The sequence below is a fragment of the Sapajus apella genome, unplaced genomic scaffold (genome assembly GCF_009761245.1).
Source record: "Sapajus apella isolate SASKATOON/1434 unplaced genomic scaffold, GSC_monkey_1.0 scaffold18, whole genome shotgun sequence".
In the NCBI taxonomy this organism is placed as follows: Eukaryota; Metazoa; Chordata; class Mammalia; order Primates; family Cebidae; genus Sapajus; species Sapajus apella.
In genome coordinates this window covers 28,986,440-29,004,413 of record NW_022436958.1, presented here as the reverse complement: position 1 = coordinate 29,004,413, position 17,974 = coordinate 28,986,440, and the positions used below count along the sequence as shown (strand labels likewise).

At 36.8% G+C, this 17,974-nt stretch overlaps 1 protein-coding gene across 8 annotated transcripts in view; it reads right to left on the bottom strand.

Moving 5' to 3' along the window:
• The window catches only part of CSRNP3 (cysteine and serine rich nuclear protein 3), a 203,176-nt gene that overhangs the window by 80,907 nt on the left and 104,295 nt on the right, over nt 1-17,974 (bottom strand). The window contains exon 3 of one of the 8 annotated variants that reach the window (XM_032286601.1): nt 17,194-17,271. The exons of 6 other annotated variants lie outside the window; for them this stretch is intronic. The gene's annotated coding sequence lies outside the window, so the exon portion shown is untranslated. Of the gene's footprint in view, nt 1-17,193; nt 17,649-17,974 lie in introns of those variants that run through there. One more of the 8 variants, XM_032286602.1, reaches the window with a different exon arrangement.

Below are 17,974 nucleotides of genomic sequence, written 5' to 3'. Positions count from 1 at the left end.
TCTGAATTTTGAATTTGTTTGGATTTTGAAATATTTGCATCTACATAATGAAGTAACTTGGGGATGGGACTCAAGTCTATAGACAAAATTCATTTCTGTATATCTTAAACATATAGCCTAAAGGCAATTTCTGGCAATATCTTTGATAATTTTGTGATCAAAACAAAGTTTTGACTCTGTTTTGACTGTGACCCATCAGATAAGGTCAGGTATGAAAATTTTCACTTGTGACATCATGTAGGTGCTCAAAGAGCTTTGAATTTTGGAGCATTTTGGATTTTAGATTAGGGATGTCTAACCTCTACTAATGAGGCAATTCCATGCATTCTATCTTCCACTTCATTTATTTCAGTTGATTCTAACTCACATCTGAGTTATTAAGGCCATTCTCTCCTTTTTCTGCCAGATTATAGTCAGTGTGTAAATCAGGGGGAAGCAAGACCCTTAACACTATTCTGAGATCCCTTTAGTACATTATCTCTACTGCTCTTGGAAATCTCTGAAATCACCTCTTTTCAGTGCAGATCACAGAGCAAGCAGCCTGTTCAAATTCCCTGAACTGGGCCAGCTCTCCAAAAAGGTCTAAGTCAGTAATTTGCAAAGTGTGTTATCTGAATGAGCAGCAGTAGCATTACCTGGAAGTGAGATGGTTAGAAATGCAAATTCTCAGCTCCCATTTCAAATCTACAAATCAGAAATTCCCAGGAAGTCGGGCCAGTCACTTTTTACTTTATGAAGCCCCCAGTTGGGTGATTTTGCAGCACACTCAAAATTGCGGACCACTTGTCTGATTTCTAGTATTCTTTCCAGCCTCTCCATCCATAAACATGGCTCTTTGTTGGATGTGTCCACACACTAGCCCTAGAGGGTCACATAAACCAGCACTGAATTCCTAGTCAAAAATCTCTTCTTTGACCTTTCCTGGTGTGATTCCTAGTAAAATTTAGTACAGAATTTGTATTAGTCTGTTCTCATGCTGCTATGAAGAAACACCCAAGACTAATTTGTAAAGAAAAGAGGTTTAATTGACTCACAGTTATGTATGGCAGTGGAAGCCTCAAGACACTTACAATCATGGCAGAAGGGGAGGCAAACACATCCTTCTTCACATGGCAACAGAAGAGAGAAGTGCCAAGTAAAGGGGGAATAACCGCTTGTAAAACAATTAGAGAACTCATGAGAACTCATTATCAGGAAAACAGTGTGAACGTAACTGCCGCCATGATTCAATTACCTCCCCTTGTGTCCCTCCCATGACATGTGAGCATTTTGGAAACTATATAATTCAAGATGAGATTTGGGTGAGGACACAGTGAAACTATCATTCTGCCTGTGACCCCTCCCAAATCTCATGTCCTCCTCACATTTCAAAACACAATCATGCCCTTGCAAAATCTTAGCTCATTCCAGCATTAACCCAAAAGTTGAAGTCTAAAGTCTCACCTGAGACAAGGCAAGTTCCTTCTGCTAATGGGCCTGGAAAATCAAAAGCAAGTTAGTTACTTTGTAGATACAATGGGAGTACAGGTATTGGGTAAATATACCTGTTCCAAATGGGAGAAACTGGCAAAAACAAAGGGTCTACAGGCCCATCAAGTCTGAAATCTAACAAGGAAATACTTAAAGCCCAAAATCTAGTAGTGCAGCCATTAAACCTTAAAGTTCAAAAATGATCTAATTAATTTGACTCAATTTCTCATATCCAGGGCACAATGACGCAAGAGGTGGTCTTCCACAGCCTTGGGAAGCTCTGCCCTGTGGCTTCGCAGGGTACAGCTCCCCTCCTGGCTGATTTCATGGGGTGGCACTAACTGTCTGTGGCTTTTCCAGGCCCATGGTGCAAGCTGTCAGTGGATCTTCCTTTCTGGGGTCTGGAGGATGGTGGTCCTCCTCTCACAGTTCCACTAGGTACTGCCCCAATGCGGACTCTGTGTGAAGGCTCCAACCCATTTCCCTTCTGCACTGCCCTAGCAGGGGTTCTCCATGAGGCTTTGCCCCAGTGGCAGATTTCTGCCTGACATAGAGGCATTTCCATACATCCTCTGAGATCTAGGCAGAGGCTCCCAAACCTTAATTCTTGCCTTCTGGGCACTCACAACCTCAACACCACATGGTAGCCACCAAGGCTTCGGGCTTGCACCCTCTGAAATAATGACATGAGTCGTACCTTGGCCCCTTTCAGCATGGCTGGACCTGAGGCAGCTGAGACACAGAGCACCATCTTCCCAGGCTGCACAGAACAGGGGGCCCTGGACCCACTTGAAAAAACCATTTTTCCTTCTAGGCCCCCAAGCCTGTGATGGGAAGAGCTTCCCTGAAGTTCTCTGATATGTCCTGGAGACATTTTCCCCATTGTCTTGGTGATTAACATTTAGCTCCTCGTTACTTATGCAAATTTCTACAGTGAATTTCTTGAATTTCTCCCCAGTAAATAGGTTTTCCTTTTCTATCACATCATCAGGCTTCAAATTTTTCAAACTTTATGTTCTGCTTCCTATTGAATGCTTTGCTATGCAGGAATTTCTTCTGCCAGGTATTCTAAATATCTCTCTCAAATTCATAGTCCCACAGATCTCTGGGGCAGGGACAAAATGCTGCCAGTCTCTTTGCATAGCGAGAACGACCTTTACTCCAGTCCCCCAAAAGTTCCTCGTCTCCATCTGAGTCCACCTCAGTCTGGGCTTCATTGTCGATATCGCTATCAGCATTTTGGTCAAAGCTGTTCAAAAGTGTCCAGGAAGTTCCAAAGTTTCCCATATCTTTCTGTCTTCTGAGTTCTCCAAGCCTCTAAAAAGTTCCAAACTTTTCCACATTTTCCTATCTTCTTCTGAACCCTCCAAACGGTTACAACCTCTGCCTATTAACCAGTTCCAAAGTTGCTTCCACATTTTTGGGTATATTTATGGCAGCACCCTACTCCCTGCAGTACCAATTTACGGTATTAGTCCATTCTCATGCTGCTATGAAGAAATACATGGGACTGGGTAATTTATTTAAAAAAGAGGTTTAATTGACTCAATAGTTCCACCTGGCTAGTTAGGCCTCAGAAAACTTAAAATTATGGCAGAATGAGAAGCAAACGTGTCCTTCGTCACATGACTGCAGAAGAGAAAAGTGCCAAATAAAGGGAGGAAAGCCCGTTATAAAACCATCAGATCTCATGAGAACGAACTCACTGTCTCAAGAACAGCAAGAAGGTAACTGCCCCTGTGATTTAGTTATCTCTCACAGGGTCCCTCCCATGATATTTGGGGATTATAGGAACTACAATTCAAGATGAGATTTGGATGGAAACACAGCCAAACCATATTAGTATTAGATTTTTCATATTTCAGAAATACTTATGAAATAATAATGAATATTTATTTCATTAATCTAAGCATGCATTTAGTAACTGTTGTGTCTGTATTTGATTCCTTGAGTGGAATAGGGTCTACAAAAGAAAGTTAGATGGCTATCTGGCCTCAAGAAGCAAACATTTTCTATGCTGGGCTCCACCAAATTAAGAACACTCCCAAAGTCATGTTCTACTTACTTGCTTTATTAATCCATGTCTTTCTACATGAGTGTTATATTAACAGTGGAGATAACTGATAGCAATAGGAAGATAGACCATTGTCCACTCTTTTGAAAATAAAATCTCTATTCCTACTCAGATTATACCACTATTCAGATTAGCATATTATTTTCTCCATCTTAAAGAGTGTGAAATGCATAAAATGTTCATGCATATCTGAATAGGGTGAAGAGAAAAAAAGATATTTTAAGTAAAGTCTTGAAATAAAAGTAGGACAGGATATAAATTTTAAAATGGTTCACTTCAAACAAGATGCAAAGTAATTCATGAGGGAGAGACTCCAAGACACAAAGTAATACAAGATGGAAACCTATGTTTAAAAAGCACATTTTTATAATAAGATATTGCAATGGGAGCAGTTAGAAACCAAGTTCTTTTTAAGCTCCACTTCCCCTCCCCCCAACTCCCCAGCTTCTTCAGGAAAGGTAGACTTCTCAAGAATCATGGACACTTAATTGGGCTACAGGGATCCATGTCCCAACACTGTAAATGGTGGTACTTGGTACTCTTCTTGCCCTTTCTCACCTCCAAAAGTATGAGAGGGAAAATTTTTGACGAGATAATAAGAGAATTAAAAAGTCTCTTTTTCCTTTTAGTTACATTTGGGACTGTCAATATCTAAAGAAACAGAGTTAAAACTTCATGTAAGTTCTGTCTAGGTCTTTAAAATTAAAAGAGACTGAGCTACACTCAGGTCAAAGGAAGTAAGGAACCGTTTACTGAGAGTGTGATCAGTATTTAAGCTAACAATTAAACATTCAAACCTATACCTACGCCAATGAAACACCTATTAAGTACAAAATTGCTTGTGTAGCAATGAAGTATAATACTTGTCCAATTTTGTTGCCTTTAAAAAGTATTCCCTATGTGAGTATAACAAAATGTTGTAACAAAATTTGAAGACCAAATGGTCCATTGCTTACCAGTATGTAACTCTTAATCTAGACTTAGTAGTGGAATGTTAAAGGGAGATATGTTTTTCTTCTACATCATCTACAATATCTTTCTAGGAAAGAAAATAATATAAGAATTTTGGCAGAAGACCCTATTAATAAAGTGTTGTATAGCCAATTTGTCTGTACTGTGTTGGAGGATTGCAGTGTATGACTGGCTACATACAGAGCCAGGTTAGGATAATTAACGCCTATCCCATAGATGCTGTAGTCCTTAAATACCTACACATTATGTTTTTGTTCCTAAAGATGAGGCCCAATTAAGCTTGGTAGTATACAGCAAATGAAAATGTGTCAAACATTGCAAATTAGCTTTATTTAATTAATTAATTTTTATTTGTTTTTAGAGACAGGGTCTCTGTCGCCCACTCTGTAGTCCAGTGGCATGATTGTGGCTCACTGTAGACTCACCCTCCTGAGCTCAAGGGATCCTCCTACCTCTGCCTTACCAGTACCTGAAACTACAAGCATTCACCACCATGCACAGCTAATTTTTCAAAAAAAAATTTGTAGAGATAGGGCCTGACTACGTTTCTTATTCTGGTCTCCAACTTCTGGCCTCAAGCAACCCTCTCACTTCAATCCCCCAAAGTTCTGGGATCACAGGCATTAGCCACCACACCTGGCCCTAAAGTTGACTTTCATAGCACCAAAGCCCAAAGAACAGAGATAAAGTTGGACAGGCATTAATTTACTGTAAATGCGAAGAGCTGAAAATTGAAGCCTGGATAACAGCCATTTTATCACAGCTACTGTTGTCCAATTCATGAAACACATGCTAATCAAGGGCACCACCATTTCTCACTTACACTAGGCCAAGGGCCTCTAATTATTCTCTTGCATCCACTGCTGCCAGCTTTCAATGTGTTTTCAAGGTTGCAGGCAGAATGATAAATTTAAAATGCGAATCTCATCAAGTCAGTCTATAGCTGAAAACTCTTACATGGCTTCAGATTGCCTTAGGATTAAGTTCAAAATCCTCAAAATGGCTTATGAAGTCCTTAACAATCTAGCTTGTCTAACCTCTTCATCCTCATTTTGAGCCACTAGCCTTGTCATTGATATTTCAGCTCTAATAATCTTGCAGTTTCTCCAACTTGCAATTTCTCTCTGACCTTCAGGACATTTGATGTGCCATTCCTTCTGATCTACTTTTAAATGTATTTCCATAGCATTTACCACTTTCTAAACCCATATTACTTGTTTAGGTATTTCTATGCTTATTACTTACTGTTTTCATCTCCTATAAAAAATACAAGAACAGGGATCCTTGTTTTCTTTACAAATGTTTCAAGTGCCTGGAACAACAATGCCTTGTATACAATAGGTGCTCAATAAATATTTGTTCAGTGAATTAATACAAACCTTTAATATCCATACCTTAATATCTGTTTTTGTTGTTGTTGTTGTTGTTGTGTTTTGTTTTTTTTCTGCTAGACTGAAAGCTCCCTAAAGGCAGAAATCGTATGTATCTTATTTACCACTCTATCTCCCCTAACAACCTATTTGGTTGAATGAGAATGAAAATGAGAGATAAAACTGATCCCAAAGCATCATGCAATTTTTTTTTGCACGCAAGCAACACAAAAGCCAATTCTAGACTAAAGGCTTAAGCAAAAAATTTCTGTTGGGAAAACCCTGGACTAGTTCAAACAGTCTAAGACAGAGCTTGAAACCAAAACTTAGGAAACAGGAACTGGGACAGCTTCTGAGATTATGGCTGTAAAAATTCCTTCTCTGGAGCTTTGCAATTACCAGGTCTAAGTTCCAGCAACTTCTCTCTGTGTCACAGTTCAAGTGTAATATTCCAAAGGCTGAGCAATTTTTTGACCTATCTTGGGTCAAATGTCTGCCCCTTGATCATTCAACTACATGGCTATTAGGCAGAGAGGCATTGTGAACAGGGGCCACCTGGCTGGGTACTACTCCAGAGACTTTCACTCCGAGGCTTGAAGTTCAATCATGTTTCAAAGCCAGTATCCTCTCCTTATCTGCCACTGATTTATCTTATTTTTGGGCATTTATCATAATCTATGAATTCATATCTTGGCCACATTCTCAGTTTGGAGTTCAATAGACAAGAAGACATCTTCAATAGACAAGAAGACAACTCTTTGTCTATTGCAACATTTAATTAAGAACTATTTTATTTGAAAACATTAAATAAACATGTTATGATCTCAGAAATCTGTTATTCTTCATTAACATATACTGTTTAATATTTATATTAGATATGGCCATTGCCCAGAAGCTTGTGAGCACATTTATGAAAAAGTAGCAGAAAAGTACAAATGTTTTCAAATCTCTCCACAAGAAAAAACTGATGAAGAAACAATACTAGATTTTCTATGATTGTAAGTACAGTTGTTTCATTTAGTATATTTCTGTCCTATTGGAAAGGCAAAGCTAATGGTGAGTTCAAAGGGAAAAGTATCAGAAGCCAGAAGCATATTAGGGGGAGGGTTTGACTAAAAATGTCACAACAAGAGGACAGATAAAATCATACATTTTAATGCCTGTGGAAGAATGGCTGAAGCAAACCTTTGGGTATATCTTGAAATTTTGTTTATTTTACTCTCTTTTGACATTCTAAAGATTCCACAGCTTTCACAGATAACTCATTGAGTTCTTACTATCCCACTGATATTCATCTAATGTTTACTTATTTTTTCTTCTTACATTTTGCCCCATTTCCTGTTTTGTTATCTATCATAAGGAAATGACCACAGAAAACATGTCTTAAGAACACCATAAATTCCCCATTTCTGAGGAGCAGGTAACATGATTTGCAGAAGAACCACTTTCGGGTTGTCAGATTTAGCAAATAAAAATATAAGACACCCAGTTACATTTAAATTTCAGATTTAAAAAAATGATATTTGGGACATACTTATACTAAATTTTATTTGAAATTCAAACTGAACTGAGAAATCTACTTTTTTTGTTGTTGTTTTTCTAATCTGACAACGCTCAATGGTGCTCTTGGTGAGAAAGTAAATTACTGTGCAATCAACTAAAACATCTAAATAGGAAAATTCGTCTAGACTGGAACCACTTACATGAAAATTTCTGCCCTTGAACCCTAGTAAATAAAACATGTAAGGTCATTAGGGTGAATAATGAATTTACCAAACAATCTGCAAAAGTGAGTGGTGAGTGATGGTTAATAGATTAAGCACAGGCCTGCCTATCACTGATGTAGGAAGAAATGAACTTGACAGGAAGTAACTTTGGCATGGCAGAAATTTCCTTATATGGTAATGGGATTTTCGCTTTAATGAGATGTTATTTCATTCCTGGCTGGATAATGAAAGGAAGGTGAGGTGTGAGTGTGCTGGGTCCTTAATCCATGCAATGTGTAGTACATGAGCCTTAGGTGATATTCTATCAGCAACAATAGGAGGCATCAAGAACCTCTTTGTTCACTTTTACTTGGGCAATTGGGTCCTTTGCATTGCTGGTTTTGTATTTAAGCAAAGTGAGAGTAACTTTTAACTGCAATGATAATTAACAATGATTCTTCCACCTTTGAAATTTGGCAAAGGTGGAAGATTTTAGATCAAGGGGCATTACATGGTGGCATGGGAGGGGGGATTTTTCACTATTTGTGAAAGTGCAAAATAATCTATTTTGCATTCTTCCAGTAAATTCTTCCAGCAAGCACAAAACACTAAGAAACTATGATAAAGTTCTATTCCAATGAACTTAATAAGGTAAGGGTGCTGCTTCAATCAGCAATGGGCTGAGGGCCCAGGAAGTACCAATGTTTGCATTGAGCTGCAGAGGAAAAGAAGCTTTTCTTTTTTACCTTTACTCAGAATGGAACGTAATTGTGATGTTTCTTCTGATTGCTTCACCAAATTCAAATGGTGAAGTGAGAGACATTGTAACAAGTTGATGATCATACCTGTAAGTGGCTCATCTGTGATAGCAGATAGGAAAAGCTTAGCTAGCAAAGGTAAGACTATTCACAATGTCAAATTATCAACTAGTTGGTCTACTGGGCCAGATAGAGGATGAAGAGGACAGTGGCTCAATTGATATTATGTAGGTTTTATTCCAATATTCAAGAAAAGAAAACTCAGTTAAAAAAAAAAAAAACTCATGCTATGATATTTTTATAATTTTGAGAAATATCTTTAGTTAACCAAATGTTTCTAAATATCTGAATAAATATTTAACTGTTAGTTTAAATTAAATCCTTTTCATTCTCAACTGTTTAAAATCATGATTTTGAGTAATCTATAATGTTCTGTCCTTATACTATTATGTTAATCTAACATCGAATATAGTCTAAATCAAGCTTGTACAACCTGTGATGTATAGGCTGCAATGCGGCCCAGGACAGCTTTTAATGCAGCCCGACACAAATTTGTAAACTTTCTGAAAACATTGTGAGTCTTTTTTGTTTTTGTTTTAGCCCATCAGCTATCCTTAGTGTTAGTATATTTTATGTGTGGCACAAGACAATTCTTCTAATATGACCCAGGGAAGCCAAAAGATTGGACATCCCCTAAACTCTTTGCTACATGACCTAATCATGATTTTAAGCAGTTGCCCTTCTAAAATAAATTGCTTTAGTAGGTTTCATAAAATCAGAGCAACTCTGAATTTTTTTCTAGGCTTTTGACTCTGTTATATAAGCTTTTTGTTGTTTCAATCTTTAAACAAATTATCTTCCTTCTTTTTCTTCTTATTCATTGCACTCTCATATTCTTTGTACAGCAGCCTGCAGAGTTGGGATAGAAGAAGGCAAAGGCCATCTTTTCAAAGCTGAGTACTATGTGACATTATATTTCTTTGGCATCACCCATAGTGGAAATAGATTCCAAGTGTCATTTAGAGGACCCTCTCTTTGCTACTACCTGGCTCTTTGTTTCAGTCATGTGATCCTAGCCTCACCTGCTTTCCCTAAGGGTGATTCATACCCAGGAGAGTTGTGTCAGAGGAGTTCAAACCAGAGCGACTCCATCTTGAGTGAGGGCTGGGACTTGCTGGGATGCATTCTCATTAATTTAGGTATTATTAGCCTCTAGATGTTTACAGTTAAGGGATCAGATTGATAGTGTTTACTAAACAGACTCAGACTTGGGAGTGTCCTAATATCCCCATATCTTGAGAACAAAAGCATTCCTAATTTTGCTATAAAGATAATAATATTGATTCTTGCAAAATATTGTAATTAAGAAAATTAATCCTCAACCACAAACCCTTGTAGCAGAGCACATCTCCCCATCATCTTTTTTCATCATATCTACACAAGCATTGTAGCTACAGTAGACGCATTACTCCTCTTGCTTTCGGAAATGCCCTACTCTGTCTATGAGTAGCTGTTCTTTCACCACTGTACTTTCTTCATAAACTTGCTTTTGCTTTTCACTGAGGACTCACTCTGAATTCTTTCTTGTGTGAGATCCAAGAACCCTCTCTTGGGGTCTGGATTGGGACCTCTTTCCTGTAACTGTTGTATATGCTTGTGTTTGTTTAATTTGTTCTGTTGTTTGTTTCCAAGGTTTAATGTCATTTATGTCATACTTAATTTTTTTTGTGAGTTTTTTTTACTAGTATAAAACATGATGACCAGGGGAAGTATAAAACAGGAGACTATTATGTAAAGGGATATGGGAAGAGGAAGAGGCCTTAAATAGATCTACTATGTGCCAGTTACTTTACAATCTTTTATCTTACTGCATCTTTACAACAATCTTGGCCATGTTACCCTCATTTTACAGTTAAAGAAACCAAGCTACAGAGAGATTAACTACTTTGTCAAAGTTTCTTACCAAGCCAGGGTTAGAAGTCAATGCATCTATACTATGCTTCCTCCCACTGGAGTCTTTTCCAGCAAATCACAGATAGTAACTACAATGCATAATATTTTTAATTTTTTTAAAAAGTGCACATGCATGTGGGGAGAATGCTCCTTTTAAAGCCATATTGAATGTAATTGTTTGTTGGAAAGCATGACTTTTAGGTCAAACAATTGCCACTGAGTAAGCAAAAAGTGTCTTGAACATTTATCATGCCATACATTCTGAGAATGGTTATGCATTTTTCTAAAAGAAAAGAAAAGGATATATATTTCTACCAGAGTCATTTCTGCTTAAATCCATTTGGCAAGAAATAAGCATATCTGCCGCCAAAAGAAGAGGAATTTGGCAATGATTTTACAAGGTAAAATCCCACAAGGTGTTTCCATGGGGCACTACCAATGTGAAAAATGCTGCTGGTGGCTTGCCAATGTGAGAAGCACACATTGGCCAAATGTACCTCACTTGTCCAGGTGTCTGCTTAAGCCAAGAACCCTGGGAGCTCTCCTGGCTAATAAATATTTTTGTTAGAGAAATAATCATTGTGGGGTTCCCAGATTATATATGAAGTCCTTATGCCAGACTTGTTTGTGACTTTGAGTTAAAGGACTGAGTTACTTTATGTGCAGTGGGTCACAACATTTCTGCAGTTTGATGGTTTGCAGTTTGAAAATTTGATTAAGAAATGAACACCTTCTCCAGAAAAAAAAGTGCACAAAGGAGAAATGCATGCCATTTCTTAGGGGCTCCCAGGATCAAAACCTCTCCTTTGGTGATTGCACCATTTCCCCAGCTTTGGTGGGTATCCAGAACCTGGAGAAATGATTCACTAGGGACACTTTCTTTCAAAGTATAAAGGAAGCTTATAAATCTGTTGCCAATATTCCTTTTACCATTAGGGTCACCCACTTCCTAGAGCAGGGCTCTTTCTAGCTCCTTCAGTTTCTCCTAGCATTTGTGCCAAAGGACCTATTGCATCTGCTAGAGACATTTCCAGGGGATTTCTTCACTGTTGTCTTGGCTGCCACATACTACTCAAACAACTACCCAAAACCGGCCTCATCGGCAACTTTGTGGCTTGAGGAATACTTGAAAAGAATGGTTCTAGGTTAAGGTACACTTTCCTTGACAGTACCTGTCTTTCCTAAAAGATGGTTAGATAGCCTCATTCCATTTATAGTAATTCCAGTTAGCATTTAGTGAACACCTACTATAGGCCAGATACTTTGTAACCATTCTCTGTAATCTTCCACCACATCCTACCAGGTAGTTTTAACAAAGGAAACTGAAGCTTCAGCAGTTTAGGTCGTTTGCTTGAGGGTTATGACTGACTCAGTCCTTCTCTGAAAATATTCCTTGACCAGTACCACACTGGGCTTAAGTAGACTCTCTGCATTCACACCACCTGGTCTATGCATTTATCAGCACTTATTAGACTATATTGTAATCCCTGTTCAACCCGACGTTTTTCTCATACTTGATTATAAAATGCTTTGCAGATTGAATAGGTATTCCAGAGCCTGCTCAGTAAATGAACGGACATAAAATTGGAGTCCTAATCCTGGACCAACTACTAACAAGTGGCATAATTTTAAGTAGGAATATTACTTCTCTGGGTCTCGGTTTGCCCTTCTATGAATATAAGGGGGCCAGGCGCAGTGGCTCATGACAGTAATCCCAGAACTTTGGGAGGCTGATGTGGGAGGATCACCTGAGATCGGGAGTTTGAGACCAGCCTGGCCAACATGGTGAAACCCCACCTCTACTAAAAATAGAAAAATTAGCTGGGTGTGGTGGTGCATGCTTGGAATCCCAGTTACTTGGGAGACTGAGGCAGAAGAATCACTTGAACCCAGGAGGCAGAAGCTATGGTGAGCTGAGATAGTGCCACTGTATTCCAGCCTGGGTGACAGAGTGAGAGGAGGGTGGACAGGGCATAACTAGTAAAACAGGCTGCGATACAAAGCAGACCCTACTACCTGAGAATGAATGACAAAAGCCGTGACTTCTATGCCAAGACTGATGCATCTAATTGTTCATACCCGCTTCCCTCACCCCAGTGGCTAAACTGACTTTCAAACTACTGTTTTCAACTATACCATGTTGCCAAATGGCAATTGATGATCATTTTCTAGGGCCAAGAGAAATTTATCCTGCTGATAAAAAGAGGGACGGCTATTCCATTTACTAAGAATTGCAAAGAGGTTCTGCATGACTCTCTCTGGCTGGGAGGTACTCGGGAAGCTTTCCATGTTACTTGTACTTGTGTGCCATTGCGATTAGTATTCATACAAGAAGGCCAGAATTTGGTTTTGAATGGCTCTTGGTCCAAAATATTGATCATCATTTGGCATTTGGCAAAATGGTAGAGTGAAATACTCTAGTTTGAAAGTCAGAAGTTCTTCTCTAAAGTTAACTTTTAAGATAGTGTTTTAGTTATCAAAAACAGGAAACAATCAAAAACACGATAAGCCTTTTAAAACTGTCGAAATTTGATCAAGCGCTTGGTGTAAGCCTATTTTTTCCTCTCTAACAACAAAAGTACCAAGTGAAGTCAATGAAAAATTTATTTTACATGCTTGCTATTAAGACTAAAAAAAAAAAAAAGAATAGTACTTAGCCTAATTCCTTGAATAATTTGCAAGACTTACCACGTTGAGAAAAAGAAACACACAGGGATCTAAAAGAATTAAAAATTATTATTATTGTATCACTGGAAGATAGCATTTTTTTATTCTTCTTAGCACTTAAAAATTCTCCCTTTGTCCTTTAGAAAGTTTCTGATTGAATAACAAAACAGATGAGCCAATGTAAATCGAAGGCTATTTAAGATAATGATATCCTTTTTTCCTTTAGAGGAATCATCTGAATTGTGTGAAGGAAAAGGGACTTTAAAAAAACATTTTCCTCATAAAGTACACTAAAATAGACATCAGAATAAAATATGGGCAAGCTTAAGAACTATACTCATCCAAGCACTGGGATCCTGCCAATGATACTGCACAAAAAATAAAGGAGATTTTAAAAATTACAAGAAGAAAAAACTACTTTGGACATTCTTCAAAGTAAATCACCACCTTAGGCACAATATAGATTTTTACTATTTAAGGCAGAGAACAATAGTTGTTCAACCTGAAGCTGACATTGTATTAAGCAGCAATGAGTAAAAATTACTATATAGTATAAAATTAACTACCTGGATTTTCAAGTCTTAGTAAGTGTTCCACATACACAAATTAAAACTGGTTCACAATAGAAACAAGTCGTACCATGGTCATACAATGTTTTGAAACTTGGTCATCCACTGTTTAGAGTAGATTCAACCTTTAAACAAGTTTCACAAAAGTAGAGTCATGATAATCCTGCAATCTACTCAGAACTGGTTACTAATGTATATTTACCAAAAAGCACTTCTAGGTGTGCTACTATTAAAGTAATTTTTAAGTACAAATGTAGATATATTTTGCTAAATTTCTTTTGGAAAACCTTGGGACTAAAGAAATTGATTCAATATTTCTAAACATCATTATGATATTCAGGAAGTTTAAAATAGCAGTTAATTTGTAACACAGTGATCACTACATGATTCACACAAATTAGCACTTTTATGTCATTAGGTAGAATTAGACTCTTTATGCCCCGTAATAACATTGGCTCAGCAAACATTTCTTGGACACTTTCTATGTGCCAGTCTCCCCCCGTAATTGAAAAACTCAGTCTATGATGAGATAGAAACTCTGGATGGAACAGAGATGAGTAACTACTGCCTTAATTGCACAAAGTCACAATGGAAAAATAGTGGACCAGAGGCACAAAGAGGGAAATCTGAAAAGCCATAAAGGGTATAAAATCAGGGAGCTCAGAAAAGCATGTATTGTCATATCATACCTGAGGATGTTGTGGAGACTTTACTTCCAGTTGGAATGATTCAAGGTACATATCTATTAAGCCACATATAGTTTGAACCTTGATGACCAACCTGACTACCTTCTAAGCATTAATTGCTCAGTATTACCTAGGATAACCTCCAATAAAATCCTGATGTGTTTCTGTTTTTGGAAAACACATCTTTTCCTCATCCATTGAAATCTAAGATGTTCCACATAGATTTTCTGTGACTATAAGTTTTAGCTGAACTTGCTTCATCAGCACAACGGAATTGACTTGTGTGGGTTGAAGAATGTTAATATTAGCTAACATATATGATATTCCTATTATGTACCAGGTATGGATCATGTCATTCCCTTTTCATAAAAATTCCTTGATATAGAGACTAATATTACCACTTTGCCAATGAAGAAGACAAGGCTTACAAATTTCAAGTACCATGTCAAGGCCACATGCCTTGTAAGTGTCAGAGTACATTGTGTAAACAACTCCAGGGTTGGGACTTGAATTTAAGCTCTTAGCCATTCCCCTATTCAGCCTCTTTACACCCTTGAAAACATGCATACACAACACAATAAAATATACAACACAATAAAAGTTTTTACATCTCAAGAAAACAATATACAACATTTTTCTGTTTTTTTAGTTGTTCATAAATTGACTTAAATTTACAAGATTTTATTGTATTAAACAAAGGTACCCAGGCTTGTTATAGTAAGAATCCTCAGGCCTTTTAATATGCTAGTGTGCAAAAGAGGACCAGAATGTGAAGTTATTCCCCAAATATTTTGGACTAGATTTCATTGTTACAGAGTCTGTTGATACTAGGTTGAAGGAACCAACACACCTTTAGATCAAGTTCTTCACAGTATATGAGAACACCTATTAAAATGGTCTAGGGGCTTTTTGTATCTTAACATATTATATTAGTGAGTTTTCAAAGAAATGGCAGTTGATGACTCAGTTGTCTTACTTATTTATGACTGAAGAGAGTGGAAGACATGAACATGAACACATGTAGCTAAATACGCTTCTAAATGAATATGGATTTGTAAGCTTGCCTGGAGATAAGAGATTGAGCAAGCAAAAAATATTCTCATCTAGCATTGTGGTGAAAGGTGGTGAATTTGATGCCAGGATTTGAAAATGAGATGGATCACAAGTCCCAAAATTGGCAAGAAATATATGGCACCAATGATTAGTCAAATGCAACCAAAAAACTGGTCTCTGTGTTTTCTTTTGTATACCTGTTAGAGATTCCTCATTTTCCTATTTGATATAAAGTAGGTTCAAATTACTATTGATAGTTTAAAATTATAGATTGTCATTCTACTAACAAGAGAAATTTGTCTTTTATTTTGAATTCAAACGATTTTCAACATTCTGAACACAAGACAAACTAAAAATAAATTTTGCTAATTTTCTACATTCCTATACTATATGTATGTATCTGTCAGGAGTTCAGTACATAGGAGAAGTATGAAGAAAGGTTGTTTCTCTCTTTGTCTGTCCAGGAAAGGCGAAGTGATTTAGAATTGAATGTCCTTTGAGAGCAATTTTTGAATTTTTGAATTGCTCTCAAAGGACAATTACTATGTTAAATATATGAGATATTAACATTAAAACGGAGAAAGAAAATATGTTTATAAAAAGCATATAAAATTGCATATAAAATATATAACAGTAAGAGGATATTTGGTATTGGGGAATAGTTGGGAATAGTTTTGTCTTTTGCTGTAAGCAAATATAATGGTTGGAATAACAATTCACATGCCATGAAGAAAAACCTAAATTGACTTTCACCTTGTTCAACAAGGAAGTATGATGTGTACTATACTTTTCTTTCATGACAGCTATTAGCATTTTTAAAAACTGGCCTTTAGAGCCGGGCACGGTGGCTCACACTTGTAATCCCAGCACTTTGGGAGGCAGAGGTGGGTGGATCACAAGGTCAGAAGATTGAAATCAACCTGGCCAACATGGTGAAACCCTGTCTTTGCTAAAAATACAAAAAAATTAGCTGGGCGTGGTGGCACATGCCTGTAGTCCCACCTTCTCAGGAGGCTGAGGCAGGAGAATCACTAGAACCCAGGAGGCAGAGGCTGCAGTGAGCTGAAATTGTGCAACTCCACTCTAGCTTGGCAACAGAATAAGACTACACCCCAAACAAACAAACAAAAAAACTGACCTTTATAGTAATAAACTTTAGCTATTTAGAAAGTTGGTTTATATCATACAGATTATTTTCCAACTCTCCTAGAAAAGGAATTACTATAGCATTACCATAGTTCTAATAAGATATTTAAAATCATTTTACAATGTTATTGTTCTTATATTTTTTAATAAAATGGATGGAATTTTATGTACATTCTAGAATAGTCAATAAAAACAGCAATTGTTTGTTTTGATTGTTTCTTTTAAACTATTAGAATAGAGAAATATGATTGTATTGAATACTCAATTATTTTGAGGATTTTCCTTCTATATGTTTCAGTAATTTAGTTTTTTTGTTTGTTTGTTTTTTGTCGTTGTTGTTGTTTCCTGTTCTATAGGCTCCAGAAGTTCTGGAAAACGAATATAGCAATAATAAAACTTAAAACCTACACATGTGACTTTGAGATGACAACAGTTATTTGTAGATTTTAGACTATGTTCTATGCTGCTAGACTGAGTAGAACACGTTTGCCCTAAAATCTTTTCCAAGCCTACAATATGGTCTCTAGTTTCAAGTGATGACAAAGACAGACTGGTACAAAGAGCAGGAAATTCATTTTTGAAAAATCCTTAAAGATTCCTTTGGAGTCTGATATAACACCATCTCTTTAAGTAGACTAAGTACACATCCCTAAAGATTTGTTTTTAGATTACTCTATTTATTCTTTTACTTCTAAAATTTGATTTGCATTGTATTTACACAAACAATTTTTTTTTCTATATACATTTAGATATCCAGACCAAAACTTACTGTGTATATGCTGCTGAGATTTGTATGGAAGTGGTATGGCTCAAGCTATTGCAAAAGACTTCAAAGTTTTGAGTGAATCTGCATAGAGACATAAATTATCCAGGATATCCAAAGCCATAAATTAGCTGCAGGATATATATAGCTCTCTCGTGGCTCACAGAATCACAACAATTCTCTCTATTTCACATTTGTCTATTATCACGTTTTCTCTAAGAATCTTCATGGGCTTTCCTGCTTTTCCCGCACTGTTTTTATTTCCATATTCAGAATATGCTCTGTGGTAGCAGTTGCATTTACAAAGTTAAAAGTACTGGGCTACCTAAATGAACGTTAAACTTGGTTCTTTCCTCCCTCTCTGCCTACAACACACACAGAGATTAGTAGACACAAACTACAGGCACTGTTAAATTAAAGGTAAAACCAAACATTTTTAAGAAAAAAATTGTTGGATTAAATATGATTCACCACTAAAAATATTTTCTTTGGCTGCTTGAAATATATATATGTGTGTATGTGTGTATACATAATATATGCAATATTATATAACATACGTGCATTGTTACACATATATGTGTGTACATGTATTCATTTATTGTTTTATACATGTATATATATATAATGGTTTTTTACATAAAAAAGCCTATAAATATTGTTTGGAGCAGAGGACAGAATAGTCTGATCAACATAAAAATAAAACAACTAATTTAAAAGATACCACTGTTACCTAAAGTCATGGTTGAAAGTTTCAAAAGAGAAACAGTTTAGAAGGAAATGTCAGTTT